The sequence below is a fragment of the Mercenaria mercenaria genome, chromosome 6, assembly GCF_021730395.1.
Source record: "Mercenaria mercenaria strain notata chromosome 6, MADL_Memer_1, whole genome shotgun sequence".
NCBI classification, from domain to species: Eukaryota; Metazoa; Mollusca; class Bivalvia; order Venerida; family Veneridae; genus Mercenaria; species Mercenaria mercenaria.
This window is the reverse complement of record NC_069366.1, coordinates 32,912,478-32,925,658: the sequence shown is the minus strand read 5'-3', so window position 1 is coordinate 32,925,658 and position 13,181 is coordinate 32,912,478. Positions and strand designations below refer to the sequence as shown.

The window sequence follows — 13,181 nt, the reverse complement described above, 5'->3', positions numbered from 1 at the left end:
AGAAAAGAAGCTGATTTATTTTATGCTAACTAATGAAATACTGTATTCTATCAGTTAAATATTTTCATATCTCATCACTCACCCTGTAAAAATATGAAATCTATATTTTCACACTGTGAGAGATATAGCTCCGCCCCCTCATACATTGTGTATGAATTTTAAATTATTTGCTTAAAACAGGATGGAAAATGTAGTCGCACTTTGTTCTTTATAGTATATTTCTCGATTCAAATTATTTTACTTAATGAGAATTTCATAACGTTATGCAGCAAAAAATAAAATAAAATGGAACTTTATGTTGTGTGCGTCTTTCTAAAGTAACAACACGTCTGACGTCATGTATGTTTACGCGCGTCTGTTTCCCGCGCTGAGATTAAAAATTGTTGCAAAATGCACATCTCAACGTAACTGAGCATAAAACAAAAAGAAAATTTGTTTGTTTTTCGTGAATATTGAATATATCTCACCTAGAAGTGAGAAAATGTTCACATTTTCTCACTTCTCAGTGAGATATATTCCATATTCACGAAAAATAAACAAATATCCTCTATATATTTGATCTACTATTTTACATATAATAAAGTTTGAGAATTGAAATGATATAACGGGACAAACTCCCCGCAACGATTACTTTCCTTTACGGTACATCAAATCACTGCAATCACGAGTCGTTTAACCAGATTTGGTTATTTTTTAGGCATACAGACACTAAATAGGAAAATGGCGCGAAAAAATGGTTATCGCATATTGGCAGATTCAAATAGTCCTCAGATTTTTTGCTATGTACTGCAGTAGAGCTATTTTTCCTTACTTTCTTTGCAATTTGTTTGCTGAAATCACATGACAGATCTATGCTTGATATGTAGGTAGCATTTTCATAATGAAATAATAACGTGACAGAATTTGTCATGTATACTTAATTAGATCCTACACCACCACTACAATTTGGGCTCTCATTCTTTAGCTGATTTTGCAGTTTGTGTGTTTGACTGAAAATATTTTTCTTGCATCAATCATGACCCCCACTTTTCTTTTGATTTTTATTCAGCACTGACAGTATTCTTCAAGAAAATGTAAGTTACAGACATTTAAAATAGGTCCTGATGTGTGCTGCAGCCATTGCAAATATGTCAATTTTATATAGAATAAAGAAGAACAGATATCTTTTAAACTGCATTATTTGCATCTAGATGGTAATATTCACGCACATAATTGTTCAAATAACAAAATGACGTGACTTTTATCAAAAATATCTATTGGACGTGTGACTAATGAAACAGGCTGCCGGAATTTGTTTCTTTTGGCGTCTCCGATATTTTGCAGAGTCATGTGACTTTCTCATTGTCACATGGTACAATGTATCTTGTGAATGCAGCGGTTATAATGAACGCAAGGGAAGGTAACCGCTGTGAGGAGCTTGATAACGGGATAGTGTTACACTTAAATCACACACACTGTATAGGTTATTAGGCACAAAAAAACTCATTAGACGTCTACGCACTACTAAGTTATTCCACTGGACGTGTTATTTCCATATTTTAACAATGTTAAAACACATTATTATGATCCCCTGTTTACATTGTTGGCACGGCGGGAGCAAAACGTTTGATAAAACTTTATTTCAATTTACGTCGAATGTTGCAAATATTGCCATTGCTGCAACCACAGGAGAAAAGGTTGCATGTTGAAAATATCCCTTCTTGGGTTTACATAACTTACCAATCAGAACGGGACTAAGCTTCCCTTATTCCTAGGTATACATTTGCCTTATTCACAGTACGTTCACTGTACCTTTTTGAATTGGTGGTTTCTGACCATGATGATAATGATGATGTGCTGATCATATTGGTGGTGAGGAAAATAATGAAAACCTGGACGAAGAAATAATAATAATACAGTAAAAACAGACCATACAGAATTAAACTAAGTGCGGCAAACGATAAAGTAGCAAAAAAAGTAGCTAAAAATTTTGAAGAGTATTTAAAGTGACCAAATAGTTTATTGTGATTTATTGTGATAGAAGCAACCTATTTCTTTTTTTTTTTCACGTATTTTTCTTTTCAAGTTGCTAAAAACCTCCCACAATCAAGGCCTTCTTAAATTGTTGTTTATCATCTAATTTACCACGGTTCATCGTTCAGATGCATAGATATTTAACCACACTTGCCTCGCGGTTCAATTCCTGCGCATCTGAACTCCGAACCGTGATAAATCAGGCGACAAACCGCTCGGAGGCCTTGATTATTTGTTCAATATAAGCAAAATGGTCAAAATTACAATATAAGATTCATTTCAAAACCAGAACTTTTCCTCAGTCTGGTCGGTTGGTCAAGGCAAGAACATTTGAAAGTCGTAACCGTGAAAGTAGGCAAAGGTTAAGCTGTATCGCGATGTGATATCCTCAGGAAACTTTAAAGGGTGTATGCCGGTCTGAGCAACACGTCAGAAACCTTTAATGACGATTTCAAAGACGTTGGTGTTTTAGATTTGTTTGTACGTTGTCTATAGTCTAAACTGATTGTAAAATACTATAGTTCCTTAAGCAAAGATATTAATTATGATTCGTAACAAAATTATTTGATGATATCTTTTTAAAATATGTAGTTATTTTCAATTCCGCATTTCTCATAAACCAGGTTAATTAAATGTGCATATTTTTTGTTTGACATACGGCAGAAGGTCACACCCGACATTTAACTAAAAAAAAAATGAACGTCTTTATGGCTGAAATAGATGAAGTTTTGCCTAATTTCTGGGTCACCTATTATTTTTCTTGGTTGCTTTTTATGCTTCCAAAGGATCTTTTGGCAGATTCTATCACAACAACAGTCTTTAAGCGCCGTGAGGCGGTTGTAAAAAGTCTCCCCGTACTTGGACTCAGTGTTGTTATATTTTCTGGTCCTTTTGGATCATGGAAAGATTCTATTTCACTATAACGGAATTCCGCGTATGCCAGTACTAGGGAGCATAAGGGGTCTTGCACGTTTCATTACCCTTCATGAACAGACTCAAACAAACCGGGTCTGCTATTTTGTTTCTTGGTTGCATTGTATGCTTCCAAAGGACCTTTTTACAAATTTTATTGGGACTCAGACTCTAATATATATGATATAACCATATTTTTCTCACTGTCCGACATTTCGTATCCACGGGTTAACGTGTTTGTTATCTCCCTTCGACCAATTCTACCAAGATTTCAACATTTCAAGATTTATTTAGATCATGGGTTATTACAACCATGTGATCATAACAATAACACCATAACAAACAAGTAACCAAACATATATATAAACAAACAAACTTTACAGTTTCATATAATAGGAATTACTAAGACAAAAAAGGCTGTACTATTTTAAAGGAGAATGACTATTTGACATTAGATAGATGAATATTTCCACAAATGTATTCTTATTTGGGTTACTTCCCCTCGACCTGCATTGAAGAATAGTAAGATTGCATTCCAGCTCAGTTTAATCAATATCTTTAATAATATCTGGATCATGCTCCGAAAATAGTTCCATTTCTCATTTTCATTCCATTGCATTCAAATACACCATTAGTCATTTAAAGGAATGGGGGTTGATTATATAATTATTCTTGGCTCTAAAATCCATCAATGAAACTCTTTCTGATAGCCCTTTAACATGCAATATTTTTAACAGATCAACAATTTACGCGAGATATAAATGAGAATTCACGAAGTTCAATAATGACTTGTAATTTACGTTGAAAGAATCCGTCGACAATTCTTGAGATATGGAAAATGGTGTAATTACAGACTTAAAAATAAAAAGAGGTAAAAACAAAAAAAAAACTATTTTGCATTTTCGAATTTAAACAGAAAACATACAATATTAATCGAACATAACCAGACGAGTTGCCAAAAGCATTTGTAACACCGCTGGAATGCCTTTATTCTGAAATTGTTTGAAATATTTAAAAGCAACTCTTTCAAATTTTGTGAGGGTAAAAAGGACACCCTCTTAAAGTTCTTTATGGATTTTATTTATCAAAATTTATCATTCACTTATTGACATACACATGTTTGCTTTAATATCCATGTAAATTAAGAGAAATGTGCCTCTAAATTTTGTCGAAATATTGTACAAAGTCAACATTTTACATGAGTTTTTGCAAATATCTAATGCGGGGTTTGATGTCTTTTGTTATTTCTCAATTTTGGACATATGTATTATGTTGAACCAAACTCTTTCTAAATGAAAAGATTTAATATTTTAGCCAAACTATACGCGTGAAAGTTTAAATATTCAGTTCAGATAAGGGTACAACGTGGGAGTCTGAACGTCAAACACAGCTTTTACTTAAACTTTTTATTAATGGACATGATTTTCATCTGAAAGATCAGCACTGTTCAAGATGTAGCTCCCAGAAAGGTTTTTGTACCTTACATTTTCATTTAATCATGTGAAAAAAGTTTATATACGGGTTTTGTTTCTGCATATATCGGTAACATTGTTGTTACATTGTTTATACATACATAATTTTAGAACAAATATGTATTTATTCAGAAAGATATGTATTTATTCAGGATAAAATATAAACTAAATCATATAATGCTAGGATTTCATGACCTCAACCCAATGGAAAGGAAATCTAGAAAATATACATAGTTAACCAGCAATTTCCGTTATAAGGCAGGAAAGTCGTAACAAAAACAAAATAACTTTGTCATTCTGTCTTATATTGGGAGAAAATACATATGAGTTGATATTTGACTATATATAAGTGAAAATTCAATACATTTCCTTTTGCTTTATGTATACATTGAATCATTTGTATTTGTGTGTCTTTCTAGAATAGCTAGAGAACTAGAGACACTCTAATGAATTAAATGATATCTTTGCAAAATTTTATTCTGATTTAACATCTTTTAATACTGCATTTGTCTAAACGTGTCAGATATTTCATTAGTTTACTTTTGGTGAAATGAAAGAGATTGCCAAAATATTCGACATCATGATTATAATAATGAAATAAATGTCCACTTGAGACCAATGTTTCAAAACAAATGTCTTTACTCGAAGTCATTGTAAACATTACAGCAACAACTATTTAGTGCCTTACGTTTCAAACAGAATCATGGTGGTTTTTTTTTGTAAAGTTATCGCTAAATATCGCCAAACAACAGTATATTCCATTAGTGCTATTGATCATGTCAAGTGCGAAGGAATTTGCACCGTATTTGTCTATACAGAAGGTGTCCAAGGAGAGATATCGGGGAAAAAATGTCCCGAAATATGCACAAATTGTAAAATTTTTACGGAAAACTGTCTTATGCAGCTATAACTTTAATAGTGTGTATATTCGTTCAGCTTGAAATCTCTGAATCGAAAAGCTAAATCGGGAATATTCGGCCTCGCACGTTTACTTTTGCGTTTGTATGGTCGGTATCTAGGGCTCTCCAAGCGATGGTGAATTCTGACAGTCACCGGTTCGCTATAGATGAGATCAGTACCTATCTGACGGAGTGGAATGCCGAAATTTTCAGCAGCTCTGAAATGTTGTTTGTAATTTTCAATATCATCTAGGTGTTTATAGCCTAGTCCGAAAATGATATGAGCATATTCGTCAATGTACTCGGGGTAAACTCTCTCCTTATCTCTCAATCAAAGTTGTAACTTCTTCATAATTAGCTTCTTTACAAATGTCAAAATCATTTCAATTTCAATGTCTGCCAAGCTGCTGTATCTAATGTAGCTCATACTAGCTGATACAGCCTTGTAACTCACGTACAGAATAGCTGGAACGATGAATTCCGGAGCTACTTGAATAGAATCTTCCACTGTTGCCCGATTATGAAAATCAACATTTGTGTATATTCCGCCTTTGAAAAAATACCGTGCCGTACACTCGCAGTCTTTTCTAATCAATTTAGCAAAGTGGTTTATAATCTTGCCAAAAGATTCTAAATTGAACAGCAGGTTGTAGTATTCACTAATTATCCAGGCATGGCAGTCCCCTTCTTGAATAATTTCTTCAAATATACCAATACTTTTATCCATCAATTCCTTTCGACTTTCTGACTCATCATGTTTAATTTCTAAAGCAAATTGGTGGTAAAGTGTCGCCAATAGCGCTTTCAGATTTTGACATTTCGATCCGTTCTCTGTTTCAACCACTTTCTCTACAAAATAAATCGAAGTTTCTGTAGAGGGCGGCTCGTCGCATATTTCAGTTCCACAGAGCAGAGAGAGAACAACTCCAACTTCACCTTTGTCTAACAGAGCAGCTACGTATTCAAGCAATTTCTGCTGTGCTAAACACCTTGGAAGATGCGGCTTTAAGAGCAAAGGAACAAAAATACTGGCAGCAGAAACATCTTTAGAAAGCCAGCAGAAGCGATGTTTCTCCGTTAGTTCAAGGAAAATACCAACAGGATTCTCTTTAACTTTCTGGATGTCTTTCAATACGACTGTCCTTGTTTTTTCGCTCATGAAGTGAATCATGTTTCTTTGTGGAATGAAATACTGTGGCATTAACCCATTTTCGAGACATGTTTCCATCTCAAGTAACAGTCGCAAGAGGAAATCAAATGGTTGGGTTTCACTCCATTGATCCTCATGAACTTTTTCGCACAGTCGGAAAAATATAGTTTTGCAGTGGTACGTTGTGAGCCCGCGATTTATTCTGTTGATAGAGTACTTGAACAAGAATTTGAACAACATGTAGCAGCGCTTCTGCTTGATACTCAAGCTTAGTGCAAGAAGTTTCTCGCAATGAGAGAATGAAATTAAAAAGTCGTGAGGATCTTTGTTGAATTTATCTCCTTTAGGAACGATGTGGCACCCACCTTTGACAACAAAACGAACTAGCGCCTTTGGAGGCCAAATACGATCACGGTGAACCCATTCAGCGGCTTCTTGTGGCCAGCGTGGACAAGGAAGCGCGACAACGTAGTCTTTTGATAAAGATACCTTAAGAAAATCAGATCTCTCAATTTCGCAGGTCACGGCTGGTCCATGGTAAGAGAACTATACGTTTGCGATGGAATCGACATTCGTCGTACGACGTGTAAATATTCGTTCCCTGTCACTACTATGTATCTCATGTTTTAGATATTTCCTTAGAATACTGACTAGTTTACTTCTCACAACAATATTACTTCTACCCGGGTCAATAAATGCAGGAAATGTTTCTTTAGTAAGTTTTTCTTCTACACGTTCTCGGGGATATTTGCTTGGCCTGTTCTCTAGCCAGTCTAAGTTAAAGACAAGTTTTGTATAACCTGGCGGACTTCTTGAAGTATCTAGCGAGCTGAATGCCCTCTTGTTTTCGCTGTCGACAATAAGTGATGAAAATATATAAATTCTATCCTCATCTGGACCTCTGGTAAACAAAGGCCATCTGAGCTGCTGCCTGTTAAAACAGTGTAATGTTCTAAGAACTTTCTTGATATTTTGATCATTTCCCGTTCTCGGTCGTAATTCTGCACAGCTAATAGTGTAAGACAGCCTGCCATCGGAACTGGTAACAAAAGGTCAAGAATGAAGTCTTCTTTAGAATGCTGTAGAAATTCCTCGTCGGGATCCTTGGTTTTCTCGCCATCAAACACATCTCTTGCAATAGAGTCTGACATCAACTCGAAATGGGCACACCTTTGCATGGAATATGGCAATGGTTCTATAGTGTAAGGCAGAGGTTCGGATATTTGTCGATCTTGTTTTCCTGGACCGGATAGTAATGACAAATTATATTTGACACCCTCTTCTACCTTGCGGGTCCACTGTCCAACCATCCATACTGGTGAAGCTTCAGAATAAGACATACTCATTATTCTTGGTTTTCCTGTTTGGTTCATTGTGTAAATGTTCAAATTGCTTCATTTGTACTCGAACTGAAAACCATTTTGTTGAATCTGTTTATAGGAGTTCATCTGTGAAAGACAAACAAATGTTTGTTTATAAGGCATTTACCTTTAAAGTCTTATTATTAATATTATTATATTCCAACTTCCGGGTACGTGAAAAGGTTATTTCAGGTACTTGATAATCAATGAAATCTGTAAGAAGATCCTTTGGAAGCATATAATGCCACCAAACAAAATAGCAGTCCTAGTCCATTCATGAGAGGTAATGGAAAGTGCAACAACCCTCACCTCTCTTGCACCAGCTTAAGTTGAATTGTATTACATAGATATTGAACTTCTTTAGAATCTCAGTAAAGACCCGATTAAGTCTTATGTACATGATATTTATATATGCTATTATTATTCATATTAAACTACGTCCGTGTTCATAAGTTCATAAGGATTTGAGAAAATAAAACATTTAGTAAATACTACTAGTATGTTAATTTTCAAATTGACCATGTGAGTGAACCATTAACATTATGTGGAAAAAAAACACGATGAAAATAATTGTTTTCTTAACTGAGAATGGAAACCATAATTTATGAAATAAAAGTAAGTGGTTAATGACACACTTGATACACAAAATGTTTTAGAGAATTAAACAAAATTGAAAATAAAGAATTACTTGAGATCTTGAAGTCAATGACAGTATGTCCATTCCATTCCCACATCACGTAGTATAAATACAATCTTCAAAATATTGCCCGGTTGCGCTTACGAATGTAAAACGTTAGTGTACAAATGCTTATGCCTCTGATCTAAGAGGAAGTAAAATTCACAAATTTACCTAAATTTACATAGTGGCTAAAGTAAATACGATAAATCCTTTAACTTAACATAAAGCAATGTTTATTGACATGTAACTTAATACTTAAAAGAAAAATGGATTTTATATTCCGCTTATTCATTGTTCCGAGTTGAAAACACAGTAGAAAAATATGAGCCGTGCCATGGGAAAACCAACATAGTGGGTGTGCGACCAGCATGGATCCAGACCAGCCTGCGCATCCGCGCAGTCTGGTCAGGATCCATGCTGTTCGCTAACAGTTTCTCCAATTCCAATAGGCTTTAAAAGCGAACAGCATGGAGCCTGACCAGACTGCGCGGATGCGCAGGCTGGTCTGGATCCATGCTGGTCGCACACCCACTATGTTGGTTTTCCCATGGCACGGCTCAATATTATGTTTTTGGCCAGATACTGAAATTTCGCTTTCTTCATATTACAGGATATCATTTAACAGTTTTAATATCAGATACACATTACCGTATTATATTTTTGAATATATTGCAAAGTATGTAAAATGACATAAATCAATTAATGGGTAAAGTTTTTAAAGCATAGCGATAGTAAAGTTATCAGAATGGCTTTCTGTATCAGTGTAAAAAAATAATACAGTGGTTAGGATTCTTCTGATGGAATTTTAATTTTTATCATTTATATCGTCATTAATTCAATAAAAACATACATTATATTACTGTTCATAATACAGATTGTTTACCCTCGCACAAGACCCAATAGGAATAATTATGAGTGGACTCTTAACACTGAATTAATTGCTCTGTGTTCTCCCTACCATCAAAACTATCAAAATATAAGAAAAAATAATATCTGTGTTCAAGCAGTATGTTCAGAGATTATGCAAGAGCAACCTCCAGAGTTTGTCAAATCGCAGCTAGCATATATTTGTCTCATGAAATTTCTTTTTTCAAATGTATACTATTTTTACTATGGCCAGCATCTCATTTAAATTTTTGGCAATGTGGAAAAATCCAATTAATGACAAAGATTGAATTTTTCCGGCCTATTGATTTCACCTTTACTTCCTGTAAATATCTGGTGTGGAGGTTATTAAACAGCTGATAAAAACTGTACATTCCGATTGGTGGATGAAAAATTCCAAATGCTTTGAATGGAGTAGATAATATTTTCTTAAGGGATGTGCAGATACCCTGAGCTGTATTGATACACATTATAATCCGTAGCAAGACTCCTGTGGAAACAGCTTGCGTCATAAACCTGAATCCCCTAGGTAGTAAAACAATTCCGCCACTCTGATACGGAATGATTTATAGTCAGCTCGTCCCTCAGTCAACTCGTCCCCATTTTGGTCATTTCGTATCCCTTGACGATTTCAAATTGGCCGTTTCGTCCCCCACTTTTCGGCCCTAGTAAAATATGTGTCCTGTAAAATATGTTCTACATATAAAACATGAAAATTTTACTTTACAAACTACATTTTGCTTTGCTTTATAAATACCCGATCGTAACTTAAAGTTTGCATTACCTACTGTGGCCATGTATCTTTTTTAAAAATACTTCTTGTTGTAAATATTTTAACCAAAATCTTCCGAATAGGTTTTGGTCCATCTTCATTTTGGAGTTTCTGCTATAAGGAGATATGACAGCCTAATAAGATTTTCATCTTCTATGCTTTTTATAACGGATCATTTCCAAACACATTGATATGTTTCAACAATCTTCAATTTATCGAAAAAGATATGAAAGCACAAGAACAAACTTCGTGTAAACCAATAACATACAGGTACACAGGTACGCAAGCAAAAATAAAATCAAATGCATCATTCAGTTTCTGTTTCATTACATTTGTTTCACTTTTGTGACTTTCAGGTCGTTTTTTGAATACACAATTTGTCCCATGTAGATGGCATTGTACACGATGTCTGTGCAACTGCCAAATTTATAAATGAGATTCTCTCATCTGAAATATAAATTTATAAAGCTACATCTCATAAGACACTAGATGTTCACATCAGACTGACTTGCCAGACACTTAAATAGAATAAAGCTTGACTTGTGAAGCTGTTGCAGATATCATGAGAGATATAGAATGATATTACTGTACAGGAATCAATCCCAATAAACTGTTTAGCTGGTTAGACAAAGTGAGTAGAAGCAAATATACGAAAACATAAAAAACACGAGCTTATTTACTCAGTTGAATAAGAATTGAAAAGAAAGAAAGAGCGTAACTCGGTATAATTTAAAGTATAGGTGTAAGTCTTGGGCAAATCTCCGCTGGAAAATGTTTGGTTTTGATATGCTCTGAGCTGTTTTCTGGGTTTATCATAGCTACTTTCTAACAGCGTTTTTTGGCCGTTCGATAACAAATTTTACAAATGTGCCTGAAGTGTACAGGGAGCTACCGAAATGATAGAATAGTCGGTCACACACACACACACACACACACACACACATATATATATATATATATATATATATATATATATATATATATTTCGGCTCCAGTTATGATACATCTAGTAATTAACATACAGACAACTTTACATTAGCTGAGATTAGTGTAAAGGTAAACCATAAGAGATATAGATATATAAAATACCCGGGTTTACCCAGGACACCATATACATATTTTCTCTTTACCATTGTTTGTTCAAATTGCTCTTTACATGTACTTTGGCTTTCATTTGAATGTTTCTATTATAAACAAATCTATGTTTACCTGTTTGTATGTAAGACCACAAAGTTTCCATATTTGCCGACCTCAAGGGAGTCATGTTTGTCGAACACATTAAGCGCGTGCGCAGAATTGATAGTGGCAGCATTCAGCCTTTTGGGCATACTAATGCGCAGGATGACACATGCAAGGTGTATCACAATGTGATATAATCACGAAACAAGTACATATATTCAAAAATGTAATTTCTGTTTTCTGACTTTTCTCATGTGGAGTTAGAAAAAAAGGTAACAACGTTTCTACAATTTTAATTATTTGTAGGTCTTTGTCTTCATAAACTATTACTAGTAATTCATCAAAGACTTTTTTCCGTTTCAAGTTTGGTTAAGATCAAAGTAGCATGTCAAATATAAGATTTTGAATTTGATAGTACAAAAGTACCATTTCTGAACATTACGCATTTGGATTGAAGTCCGTGCCAAGAGCAATAGCCATTTCACTTTCAATCATCTGTCGAACTGGTGGAGTTGGCAGAACAACTCCGACCGAGCCGGACGCCGCCATAGCAGACATTCCTCCGTCCGAGTTTTCTTCCAAATGACTGATAGCAAGGTCGCCTATTTCAGCTCCTATATGGAAATATAAATATATGATTTCAAACGGTTAGCCTATATTTCGTGTAAATGCAAATTTAGACTTTGCAAGCCTCGTCATCAACACTATATTTAATATAACACAAGAAGACTGTAGCTGCTGTTTTTTCCAAAATAAGTGTTGGTGATATTGTCAGTTTTAATACTTCACGATAAATGCATAGGTGGACAGAAATACTCGTAAGACTCAAGCTGTCAGCGACATCCAGAAATGACCGAGTAATTACGCGATAATTACAAAACATGTAAGACAAACAAGACCTCTGTCGACCCTGTAGGATGTAGTTCATCGCCATGGAAATTTAAAAGAAGACCCCATTCTTTCCCCTTTTCTAATATAGATCTCGTCTGCTGTTCGTCAAAGACGTCATGTTCACAAAACACGCCCATATTGTTCACGAGCAAATGTCGTCTGCTATTAAGCATCTGCTTTATAGTACGTCACGTGTAGCTTCTTCGGCTATTGAATCTCTCAATTTAGTTAGGTCAGTATCAAGTAATGTAAGAAGCCCGTCGACTTAAAAAATAAGGAAAGTATAGATATATGGATCGAGGGTTGGTGAGTTCGACCCCCGAGCGAGGCGTGTGTTATCCGTAATGAATTGACAAATAAAAAACGATGTGTCTGAAATCATTCGTCTTCCATCTGATTAATATGAAAAAGTTGGCTGTTAGTATTGGTACAGAATCCAGGAACACCTGTTATGTTAATTGCCCACAGAACGTAGTATAACTTAAATACTGTTAAAAACGGTGATAAACCCAAAACAATCAATCAGTAAAGTACAAAAATAGCCTGTAGAAAAAGTCATTCTTCAATTATTGAAGTATATTGAACTAAAAAGCAATTTTTCAGCTGTGTACCGTCTGCCTTATTTTTTCCTTGTTTGTTTGTACTCTTCCTAGCTTGTGAGTATTTTGCACTCCTCCGGAGGCATAACCAAAACTAGCCACGCCTCCAAGACATACGATCTTCTTTTTCTCTAGAAACGATTTTCCACGCTAAATTCAAACCATAATTGATGTATCCACTGGTTTAGAAAATGAGTTATTAAACGTACAAAACTAAGATAATGCTAACCTTCAGACAGCAAGTGCTCCACCGTACGTAGAAGACACCCAAATCGCCATTTCACATTTGACTCTCTCAATTACATGTAGCATCTTAACCTTAGTCTCAACATCAAGTCCATATCCGCTTTTATAATCAACCAGAGTAGT

General features: G+C 34.9%; 1 pseudogene; it reads right to left on the bottom strand.

Moving 5' to 3' along the window:
- Nucleotides 1-3,188: 3,188 nt before the first annotated feature.
- LOC123550561 (uncharacterized) lies at nucleotides 3,189-7,499 on the bottom strand (annotated as a pseudogene).
- Between the last annotated feature and the right edge of the window lie 5,682 nt (nucleotides 7,500-13,181).